We start from the raw sequence: 12590 nt of genomic DNA, 5'->3' as shown, positions 1-12590 counted from the left end.
TGTATTCCCTGAATTAGTGCCCTCACATTTGTCCTGATTTTGCACTGATGGCCTTCATAATTCTGTGATTCACATTTAGGTCTTTAATCCATGTTGACTTGGTTTTTTGTCTTGTAGTGTTTTGTAGTTTTCTTTGTATAGGTCCTTAGTTTCTCTGGTTACATTTATTCCTAGATATTTCATCCTTTAGACAGCTTTTATAAAAGTTATTTGGTTTCCTAATGTTCTTTTTAGCACTGTCATTGTTACTATAGAGAAATCCAACTGATTTTTGTATGCTGATTTTATATTCTGCCACTTTGCTGACTCTTCCAATGAGGTGTAATAGCTTTTTTTTTACTGAGTCTTTGGGGTTTTCTATGGACAGGATCATATCGTCTTCAAATAGAGAGAGTTTTACTTCCTCTTTGCCAATTTGGATGCCTTTAATTTCCCTGTCTTGCCATATTACTTTGGCTAAGACTTCCAAAACGATATTGAATAGGAGTGGTGACAAGGGCATCCTTGTCTGGTGCCTGTTTGTAGAGGGAAGGCTTTCAGTTTCTCTCAACTCAGAGTAATGTAGGCTGTTGGTTTTTTATATATGCTCTTGATTATGTTGAGGAATTTCCCTTCAATTCCTACTTTGTTGAATGTTTTTTTTTATCAGGAATAGATGTTGGATTTTGTCAAATGGCATTTTCTGCATCAATCTATATGATCATGTTGTTCTTTTCCTTTTTCTTGTTTATATGGTGGATTACATTGATTGTTTTTCTAATGTTGAACCATCCTTGCATCCTTGTTATGAAAGCCACTTGGTCATGATGTATTATCTTTTTGATGTGCTGCTGGATTCTGTTGGCTAGGATTTTGCTGAGAATTTCTGTGTCTATCTTCATGAGAGATATTGGTCCATAATTTTCTTTCTTAGTGATATCCTACGTTGGTTTTGGTATGAAAGTTATGCTTGCTTCATAAACTGTATTAGGAACTTTTCCATCTGCCTACATATTCTGGAATAATTTGAGTAGAATTGGTGACAGTTCTTCCCTGACTGGTAAAACTCACCAGTGATGCCATCCAGTCCTGGACTTCTTTTGGTTGGCAGTCTTTTGATGCTCTGATCAATTTCTTCTTTTGTTATAGGTCTGTTCAAGTTTTCTACTTCACTGTGTGTAATTTTAGGTAGGTCGTGTTTTTCTAAAAATGCATCCATCTCTTCTAAGTTTTCAAATTTGTTGGTGTACAATTTTCATAGTATTCTGTTACTATCCTTTTGATTTCCTTTGGCTTTGTTGTGACCTCACTCATGTGGTTTCTAATACGTGTTATTTGTGTCTTTTCCATCTTTTCTTTTGTTAGGTTTACCAGTGGTTTGTCAATTTTGGTAATCCTTTCAAAGAACCGGCTTCTTGTCTTATTGATTCTTTCTACAGTTTTTCTGTTTTCTATCTCATTTATTTCTGCTCTGATCTTCATTCTTTTCTTTGCTGACTGTAAGTTCCATCTGTTGCTAATTGTTGTAGATGCTGTGTTAACATGTTAATTTTGGTTCTTTCTTCTTTCAGATGTGTCCATTTATCACAATGAATTGTCTTCTCAGCACCACTTTCGCCATGTCCCAAAGATTTCGTTCTTGTTTGTTTCTAAGAACTTTGTGAATTCACATTTAATTTCTTCTATTACTTCGTTGCTTTTCAGCAGGGTGTTATTCAGTTTCCATGTCTTCAACTTTATTTCCTTGGTCATCTTATTGTTGATTTCTAGCTTTATAGCATTTTGGATTGTAAAGATGCTTTGTAGTATTTTGATGTTTGTAAATATATGGAGGCTTGCTTTGTGACCTAACACATGGTCAATTCTGGAGAAACGTTCCATGTCCACTGGAAAAGAGTGCATGTTGTGCTGTTGTTGGGTTGAATGCTCTGTATACATCTATGAAGTCAAGTTGGTTGATTGTGCTGTTTAGTTCCTCTGTATCTTTGTCGAGTTTCTTTCTGGTTATTCAATCCCTTTTCAAAAGGGGCATATTAAAATCTCCCATAATGTTTGTAGATTTCTCTGTTTCTTTCTTCAATTCTAGTAGGGTTTGCTTCATATATCTTGGTGATCTTTCATTGGGAGTATAGATATTTATTATGATTATGTTGTCTTGCTCACTTTAATCATGACATAGTGTCCGTCTTTATCTCTTATGCTGGTTTTTACCTTAAAGTTTACTTTATCAGAGATTAGTATTGCCACTTCTGGTTTGTGTTTTGTTTTCAGTTAGCTTGGTTTTTTCTTTTTCCAACCTTTAATTTTTAGTCTGTTTTTATCTTTGTGTGTAATGTCTGTTTCTTGCAGGCAGCATACTGAAGGGTCTTGATTTCTTATCCACTCTGCCACTCTCTGTCTCTTCATTGGTGCATTTAATACATTGACATTCAGTGTAATTATTGATAGGTATGAATTTATTGCTGTCATTATGTTAATTTGTTTGTGGTGCTGTTCTTTCCATTGTTCTACGTGCCTTCTTGTGCTGACTTCATGTTATTTTGTGCTATTTCTTGTCAGTTTCTTCTTAGTTTTCATGTTTCTCTGTTCTGCTTGGATCTTCATTTTGATGGTAAGTGGTGAACTATAAACTTTCTTTGGGGTTACCGTATAGTCTTAACTATTCCCTCCATTTAAGGCAGTCAATTGTATCCTGTAATCTACCTGACCTTCTCACCACTTGGATCTCCGTTCCTATATTTTTCCCTTCTTTGACATTGTTATTATTTTGATCTTCAATTGACCTCTCAGCTATTTTGAATTCATTGTTGTAATTTTGTTCTGTTCTGGACTCTGCTATCTGTTGTCAGAGTCAGGTGGTGTTGGCACATCTGTCAGTCTCTGGTTGTTGTCTGTTCTTGTTGGTTTTCTGTCCAAAGGTATCCCTTTAGGATATTTTGAAGTGCTGGATTGGCTTTGACAGAATCTCTTAGCTTCTGTTTATCCTGGAATGTTTTGATTGCACCATCGGGTCCAGTTTTGCTGGATCCTTGGTTGACAGTTTTTTTTTCTTTTAGGGTTTTATATATATATCCCCATTGCCTTCTTCTCTGCATGGTTTCTGTTGAGAAGTCAGAACTTAATCTGATTTGCTTGCCTTTGTAAATAATACTTCTGTTTTCCCTGGCTGCTCAGGATACTCTCCTTGTGTTTGATTTTGGAGAGCTTGATTATGATAGGTCTTGGTGATTTTCTTTTGGGGTCTATCCTTCCTGGGGTACGTTTGGCTTCTTGAATGTTTATCTTCTCATCCTTCAAGATGTTAGGGATATTTTCTTCCAGGAACTCTTCAATTATCTCCTCTATGGACTTCTGTGATTCTTCCTGTTCTGGAATGCCAGTAATTCTTAAGGTATTCCTCTTCATGTTATCCAGCATGAATATTAGACTCTCTTCAATTTTTTAATCTTTTTTTCTGCTTCCTCTCTATCTTAGCAGTATTGAGATATTTGTCTTCCAGCTCGCTGGTTCTGGCTTCCATCTCTTCCATTCTGCTCCTTTGCCCTTTCAGTGTATTGTCCATTTCTGATATTTTATTGGTAACCATCTAGACTTCTTTTGGCAGGTTTTTTATTGTTTCCAATGCTGTATCTATCTTGTTTGTTTGCTCCTGTAGGACTTTCCTGACTTCTTTCCTTATTTTCCTCCACCCTTTTTCTGAGCATTTGAATTTATTTCCATATCATTCTTTTAAATTCTTTCTCAGGCAATTCCAAAGTCTGCTCTTCCTCTACTGAAAAGTCTGTGTCTGCCTCCAGCTCATTTGTGTCCATTACTCTTTTCCATTTTATCCATGTGTTGATATCTTCAATTGTGTTTTCTTGGACATTTTCAGTAGTTAGGTGTGTTTTTAATGCTTAAATGGATTTATGTTGCTATTTTGTTATGCTTACTGAGTGTCTCCTTGTTCGTGTGTAATGCCTAGCAGCTGGTATTGGCTCGTGTCCCAATGCTGGGATATTATGAAGTATGCTTTTAGCTTCACTGTATGGCCACGATTGCTGTCTCTTCTTGGACACTGTAGGGAGAAAAAGCTCCCACTCACAGGAAAAAAGTGTGATCAAAAGGACCCAAAACAGAAGCAATATAAAACAGACACAAAACCTCCACTCAAAGACACAAATAAAAACATAGCCAGCTGACCAGTAGCCTTTGCTGTGCAGGTCAGTGTGCGTGCACAGTAGAAACCTCCAGCAGTGGTTGTGGGTGTCCCCTCATTCAGACCCCTTCTCTAGTCACCACTGTGGAGGTGCACACAGATAGATATTGAGAAGTTAATGGGAGAAAGATTGGTCGGCTATTTTTATCTCTGAGAGTCTGTTAAATACATGTGTGTGCACTGCGTAATTCTCAAAATAGCTGCATCCTTGTGTGTAGTTGTTGATGTTGGCTCTTGCCTTTCATGTTTGGGTTTTACAGAGTGTTGATATGGTTTGTGTTTATGTCCAAACCTGCTTTTTCTTGCTGGGTAGGCAGGAATAAAAAGTCCCACCCAGGTCGACTTTAGGGCTGGGTCCCAGAGTCAGATGTCATAAGCAGCCACCAAAGGATCAGCCTGTGTAATCAATGGGGCGCCTTCTCTCTGTGTCATGGGAAAACTATGGGCTCAATGCTGGACCCTTTTGGGAATGAACACCCACCCGCCTGAAGGTGTCTGGGCTGGGCAGAGAGGGTGTGACAGGGGAGAGGAGGAAAAAATGTGTAGAATCCCCCACACCTCTTTTTTCAACTGTTGCTGCGTGGGTTTTAATGTTGTATCACTGTTTCAGTCTGACTGTGCCCCTACCCTCTGGACTCATCCTGTGTGGAGTGGCCACAAGGAGAGTCCCGTGTCACAATCAATTCAGAAATCGCAGTATTTTCCTTTACACAGTGATTTTTTCCACCGGTGTGTGCAGGAAACTGACACCCTGCACCTTATACTAGATACAGAGCTCTTGAGCTGCTCTGTGAAAGCACCTTCTCTGGTTCTGTCGCACCTTCCCCATGAAGCCTGTCCTAACTGACTTTGCTTTGCCTGCCTGCAAAACCAGAAGTCCCCTGAATTCCTTTTCAGAGTTCTCTTTATTTGTGTGAAAGAATCCAACTGATTTTTGTATGTTGATGTTGTACCCTACTACTTTGCTGAATCTATCAATGAGTTCCAATAATTTTCTTTTGGACTCTTTGGGGTTTTCTAAGTATAGGTCCTACATTTGCAAATAGAATTTTACTTCTTTGCCAATTTGGATGCCTTTGATTTCCCTTTCTTTCCTTTTAGTGGTGGTTAAGATTTCCAGCACAATATTGAATAGAAGCGGTAAAGAACATCCATGTGTGGTGCCTGTTCACAAGGGGAATTATTAAAGTTATACACTGTTGAGAGTTGACTGTTGGTTTTGTATATGTGTCCTTAATTATGTTGGTGATTGTCCCCTCTATTCCTATTTTGTTGAGTGTTTTTATCAGGAATGAATGTTGGTTGTTATCTAATATTGAACCATCTCTTCATACTTGGTATGAATTCCACTTGATCATGGTGTGTGTATATGTATATATTGATGCATTGATACATCGTTGGACTCTGTTGAGTAATATTTAGTTGAGAATTTTTGCATCTCATTTGTTCATGAGGGATATTGGTCCATAATTTTGTTTCTTAAGATATGTTTTGCCTGGTTTTGGTAGCAGAGTTATACTTGCTTTTTTCTTTTCTATATTTTGGAATAATCTTAGTAGAGTTGCTGTGTCTGCTCCTTATGAATGTTTGGTAGAATTTATCAGTCAGGCCATCTGGGCCAGAACTTATTTTAGTTGGGAGTTTTTTAATGACTTGATAAATTTCCTCTCTTGTTATAGGCCTATTCAAGTTTTCTACTTCACTCCTTATTAAAAAAAAGAAAAGAGAGTGTTAGTTTCAATAGGTCATGTGTTTGTAGAAATTATCCATTTCTTCTAGGTTTTCAAATTTGTTGGTGTACAATTTTTCATAGTATTCTGTTGTTACCCTTTTTATTTCCATTGGTTCTGTTGGGATGTTACCCATAACATTTGTTTTTACCTTTGTATTGTGAATTGAGTGAAGGTTAATGGACAAGATGATCAGTTTTACTTTCAAAGGTATGATTTATAAATTATACCTTTTATTTCATCTCAATGATTACAGTTCCTTTCCTGCAACAACAGTTATCCTGCTTCCTCCCTGTGGCTTCTGGTTTGCGTCTTTCTTTTTTTAAGTTTTTATTGTGAATTGAGTGAAAGTTTATAGGGCAGTTCATCAGTTTTTCTTTCAACAAAATACACCTTGTTTCATTACAATGATTATAAACCCCTCCATGTACCATCAGATAACAGTATTTATTTCTATTCACTTTAGCTCCTTTTTTTTTTTTTTTTTAAGCACTCAGGCATATATAATAATTTTCACCACTAAAGGGCACATTCTGCAACTCTTAGTCCCTCTCTTCCCATAAATCTAGAGTCCTCAGCTGCTCCTTCTCTCCATATCCCCATCTCTACCTCCATCTCTGGTGTTGCTGCTTCTCTGGATAAGGTCTTGCATTCCGCTTGTGCTCTTCTCCCTTAATGGTCCTAGGATCCTTTTGTTTTTGGACTGTAAGATTAAGTACTGCCCCATTTTTGATACAAAACTTCTGCCTTTAAATTGTGACAGTTGCAATTAGTCATAACTATTACTCACTATTGAATCATGAGAATCTTATCCCCAGCTCTTTAACCAGACCCATCTAGACATGATGAAAACTATTCAGTGTGGACTCTTTCTTCCCCCACACACTCTTAATCTAAACTCCCTCTTGAAACCTTGTAAGCCAGTCACTTCATACCTTTATTGCCCCCTCATTTTAGGTAGTCAATACCTAAGTTACCTGTCCCTATTTACCCTGTGTACAGAGGGGATAGCTAGCATTGGTACTTGATGTGAAGACTACTCTCTCTGTTGATATTTAGAGTTACTACCTTGCATTTTATTTTTCATAAACCAAGAAAGCAAAAATATTTGATGTACACATACAAAACAAAATATACATATTCATTAAAATGCCCAAAGGACATATTTTTCAAGCCAGCCTCTTGCCCACAGACACACAGCCTCTCTCAGCCCAAACCATAATATTTCTTATTCATGTTATTGCACTTCTTTTTCTCTTTTGCTAGATTTGCCAGGGTTTGTCAGTTTTAGCAATACCTTTTTTTCTAGTTTCTATTTCTTTTTGCTCTATTCTTTATTTTTCTGTTGTCACTAGGCTTCCTTTCTGCTTATTATCTAATTGTTCGAGATGATTAGCTAAGGTCTAGATTTTGCCTCTTTCTTCTTTTTGGATATACACATTTATTGATATAAACTGTCTCTGTGCACTGCTTTTGCTGTGTCACAAAGGTTTTGGTAAATTGTGTTTTCATTCTCAGTTTACTCAAGGTGTTGTTCAGTTTCCATGTATTTTAGTTTTTTCCTTGATCTTTCAATTGCTATCTAATTTTATAGCATTGTGATCTGACACAATACTTTGTAATATTTTGATGTTTTCAAATTTATTGAGGCTTGCTTTGTGACCTAACATATGTTCCATGTGCACTGGAAAGGACTGTATATTGTGTTGTTGTTGGGTTGAATGTTCTGTATATGACTCTGAGGTCAAGTTAGTTGACTGTGTTGTTTAGTTCTTCAGTGTCTTTGTTGAGTTCCTTCTAGTTCTGTCCTTCATCGAAAGTGCTGTAAGATCAACACTGGACTGTGACTGTACAAGATTAGCAGTTCAAACCCACTAGGTGCTCCTCAGAAACCTATACAGGGTCACTATGATTCAGAACTGACTCAGTGGCATTTAACAACAAAATAAATTATTATAGGGTTGTCTATTTCTTTCTTCAGTTCTATTAGAATTTGATTTATGTATTTTGAGGCTCTTTCACTGGGTGTATTGACATTAATTATGGTTATTTCCTCTTGTTCAGTTGACTCCTTAATCATGATGTAATGCCCTTCTTTGGCTCTTATGCTGGTTTTTGCCTAAAATCTATGTTATCAGAGATTCAAGTTGCCACTCCTGTTCATTATTTATTTTTATTAGATTGATACTTTTCCCTCCTTTGATTTTTAGTCTATTTCTGTATTTGCGTGTAAGGTGTGCCTCTTGTAAACAGCACATGGAAGGATTCTCTTTGCTTAAACATATTCTGCTACTTTCTGTCTCTTTTTTTAAAAAAAATGTTTTATTGTGAATTATGTGATAGTTTACATGGGAGAACATTGGTTTTACATTCATTCTAACCATTGCCACGGTTACAATCCCCTCCATGCAATCCTTCCCCTGTGTCCCTGAGGTCTTCAGCACACAGTCACTCTCCCTCTCTGGACCTAAAGTCTCCAGCTGCTCCGTCGCTCCACATCATCATCTCTGGCTCCATTTCAGGCATCACTGCTTCTCTGGGTAGCGTCCTGCTCTCTGCTCTTCTCCCTTGATGGTCCTAGGGACCTCCGTTCCTAGACTGAAAAGTTAATCACTCCACTCCTTGCTATAAAATGTCTACCTTTACATTTCCAACCCTCACAGTCAGTCCTGATAACAATTATTCACTATTGTATCACAAGAGACCCGTCTGCATTTCATTGCATCAGCCCCAGATAGTCAGACTGAATACTACACACTGGAGATTCTACCTTCCTCCAGGCCCTCTGGGTCTAGTTCCCTCTTGAATACGATCTGTCTCTTGACTAGTGCATTTAATCATACATGTATATTCAGTGTAATTATTCATAGGTATGAATTGATTGTTGTCATTTTTCTGTGTGTGTTTTTCTGTGTGTGTGTGATGATGCTGTTTTCTTTGTTCCACATAATTTTCTGTGCTAAATTCCTTTTGTTTGTTGGTTACATTTCATTCCTTTCTGTTGTGTTAATATCTACTAACTCTGATTTTCCTTTTTTATTTTATGTGAACTTGTATTAATTTTCTTTGAAGCTAACCTGTAGTTTATTAAATTTCCCCTGTTTAAAAGAGTTTGTTTTATCTTGAAATCTTCTTCACTTCTTCCCCATTTGGAAGTTCTGTATCTGCACTATTCCCTCTTTGTGCTTTTTAGTTGAGTCCATTATAAATTGATACATCTGGTTCCCTAATCTCAGTCTTTTAGGTTTGTTTTACTTTAAATGCTTCTATATTGGGTTTCAATTCTGGGTGGTGTTAATCATCTCAGTTTTCTGGTATTAATCATAGGTTTCTGTATGCTGTTGTTACTTCTCAGTCCAAAGAACATAGTTTAGTATTTTTGAAAAGCTGGTCTTGTTATTAAAATTTCCTTTAATTACTGTTTATGTGAAAATGTCCTAATTTCAGCATTAGGGACAGCTTTGCTGGATATATGATTCTTGGTTGGCAATTTTTTCCTTTCAGAGTTTTGTGTATGTCTTCCCTTTGCCTTCTTGCCTGCATGGTTTCTTTGAAATGATTAATAAAATTGACAAACTATTGGCCAATATAACAAAAGAAAAGAAGATACAAATAATGTGAATAAGAAATTATATGGATGACATCACAACAAACCCAAATGTAAATAAAAAGGAAAGTAACAAAATGCTATGAATAACTGTACTCCAAAAAAATTGAAGTTCTACAAGAAATGGTTAAATTTATAGAAACACATGATCTACCTAAACCAACACAGACTGAAGTAGAACAGGCCTGTAATAAGAGAAGAGATTGATCAAGCCATAAAAAAAACCTCGAAACTGAAGAAAGTCCAGTTCTAAATGGCTTTACTGGAGAATTCTACTGAACATTCAAAGAGTAACTGACAGCAATTCTATTCCAACTATTCCAGAATATAGAACTGGATAGATAGTTCTTACATTCATTTTATGAAGCAAGCATAATCCTGATACCCAAACCAGGCAAAGACATGGCTAAAAAGGAAAAATTAGAGAGCAATATCTCTCATGAATATGGATGCAAAAATTCTTAACAAAATCCTAGCCAACATAATTGAACAATATATCAAAAAATAATACATCATGATCAAGGGATTCATATTAGGTATGCAGGGATAGTTCGATAGTAGAAAAACAATCAACATAATCCACAATGCTAAAGAAAAAAGAAAAAGGGGAAAAGAAATCACATTATCACATCAATTGATACAGAAAAAGCACTTGATAAAATCCAACAGTCATCCCTGATAAAAACACCCAACAAAATAGGGATCGAAGGGAAAATACCTGAACATAATTAAGGGCAAAGGTACAACAGCCACCATCATTGTCAGTAATGAGAAATTCAAACCATTCCTATTGCTAATGGAACCAGGCAAGGAATTACAAAAGACTACTACAGGAACCCCCAAAATACCTGCAGAAATGGAGGGCTATACCATGCTCATGGGTAGGAGACTTAACATTGTGAAAATGTCAACACTACCCAATGCAATCTATAGATATAATGTAATCTCAATCCAGATACCAACATAATTAAAGAGATTGAGAAGCTAATCACTAACACTATAAGAAAAGAGACACTGGATAAGCAAAGAATAACTATAAAAGAAGAATGAAGTAAGAGGCCTCTTTCGTCCTGATCTAAAAACCTACTATGCAACCACAGTAGTCATAATAGCTTGCTGATTTCCTTTGCAGAGCTGTCATTATTAGTGTAGAGAAATCCAACAGATTTTTGTATATTTATCTTGTCCCCTGCCTCTTTGCCAAAGCTATCCATGAGTTCCAGTACTTTTCCTGTGGATTCTTTGGGATTACCATCATATCATCTGCCAATAGAAAGACGATCCTGTATTTCCTTATCAATTTTGATCCCTTTAGTTCCCCTTTCTTTCCTTATAGCTCTGGCTAAGATAATACAACATTGCTTACTGTGAAAGTGAAGAGGACTTAAAATACTTGCTGATAAAGATCAAAGACCTCAGGCTTTGGTATGGTTTACAACTGACTAAAAAAAAAAAAAAAAAAATCCTCACCACATGATCAATAAAAAACAGGATAAATGAGAAATGAGAAAAGATTGAAATAGTCATTTCCTTGGATCCACTATCAACACTCTGGAAATGCAGCTAAGAAATCAAATGACATTACACTAGTAAAATCTGCAAAGGATGTCAGTTTGAGGACTAAGATGCACCTGACCCAATCCACAGTATTTTAAATAGCTTCTATATGCATGTGAAAGTTGGACAATGAATAAGGAGAACAGTAGAAGAATTGATACCTTTGAGTTGTGGTGTTGGAGAAGAATTGTAAAAGTACCAAAGACTGCCAGAAGAACAAACAAATCTGTGTTGGGAGAAGGACACCCAGAATGCTCATTAGAAGCCAGGATGAAAAGACCTGGTCTTATACTTCAGGCACATTATCAGGAGGGACCAATCCCTAGAGAAGGACATCACACTTGGTAAGGTAGAAGATCAGGAAAAAATGGAAGACCCCCAATTAGATGGATTGGCACAATTGTAACAGGCTCAAGCATAACAAGTGTGAGTATGGTCCAGGACTGGGCAGTGTATTGTTCTGTTGCACATAGCATTGCTGTGAGTTGGAACTGACTTGATAGTACTTGACAACAAATCTTTATGGGAGCAGAAAGCTTCATCATTCTCCCATGGAGTGACTGGTAGATTCCACCTGCTGACCTTGCAGTTAGCAGTCCAGCTTGTAAATCCACTATGCTACCAGAACTCCTTCAATAAATGGTGCTGGCAAAACTGTAAATCCTTCTGCAGAAATATGAAACAAGACCCATGTCTGACACCATATATGAAAACAAATTCAATGTGAACTAAAGACCTAAATGTGAGGCCTATAACTATAAAGATCTTCAATGAAAAAAAAATATGGACAAACTTAGGGACTCTGATACATGGCATAAATACACTCTCAAACATAACTTACAGTACACAGACTGAAGACAAAATAGATGACTGGGACCTCATAAAAATTTGACACTTAAGTGCATCAAAGGATTTCACCAAAAGAGTCAAAAGAGAACCCACAGACTGGGAAAAAATGTTTGGCAGTGACATATCAAAGGAATAGTCTCTAAAACTCATAGAACATCTCAACAAGAAAAAGACACATAATCCAATTAGTAAATGGACAGAGGACATGAACAGACACTTCAAAGAAGACATTCAGGTAGGGGTAGACAACAAATATGAAAAAATGCCCACAGTCACTAGTCACTAGGTGGTGGTAGTAGTTGTGTGCCATCTAATCGATTAAGGCTCATAGAGACCCTGTATAGAATTTCGAAGGTTGTAAATTTTTACAGTAGTAAAAGCCTCATTTTCTCCTGAGGAGCAGCTGTGAGATTCGAACTGCTGAGCTTAAAATCAGCAGCCCAACTTGTAACCCACTATGCTACCAGGACTCCTTAGCTGTTAGAGATGCAAATCAAAACAACAATGAGATACCAGCTTACTCCAGCATTAATAGCCGCAGCGAGACGTGTAGTGTGGAGCTCCAACAACAACACGGAATATTGGGCCACAAGGCTGTTTAACTGCAAGTTGCGGAAAGCCTCATCTCTCTCACGTAGAGGGCCTGGAGGATTTGAGCTGCTGACCACGA

The sequence above is a fragment of the Chrysochloris asiatica genome, unplaced genomic scaffold (assembly GCF_000296735.1).
Source record: "Chrysochloris asiatica unplaced genomic scaffold, ChrAsi1.0 scaffold00257, whole genome shotgun sequence".
Lineage (NCBI taxonomy): Eukaryota > Metazoa > Chordata > Mammalia > Afrosoricida > Chrysochloridae > Chrysochloris > Chrysochloris asiatica.
The sequence above is the reverse complement of the archived record's forward strand: the minus strand, read 5'-3'. Positions refer to the sequence as shown.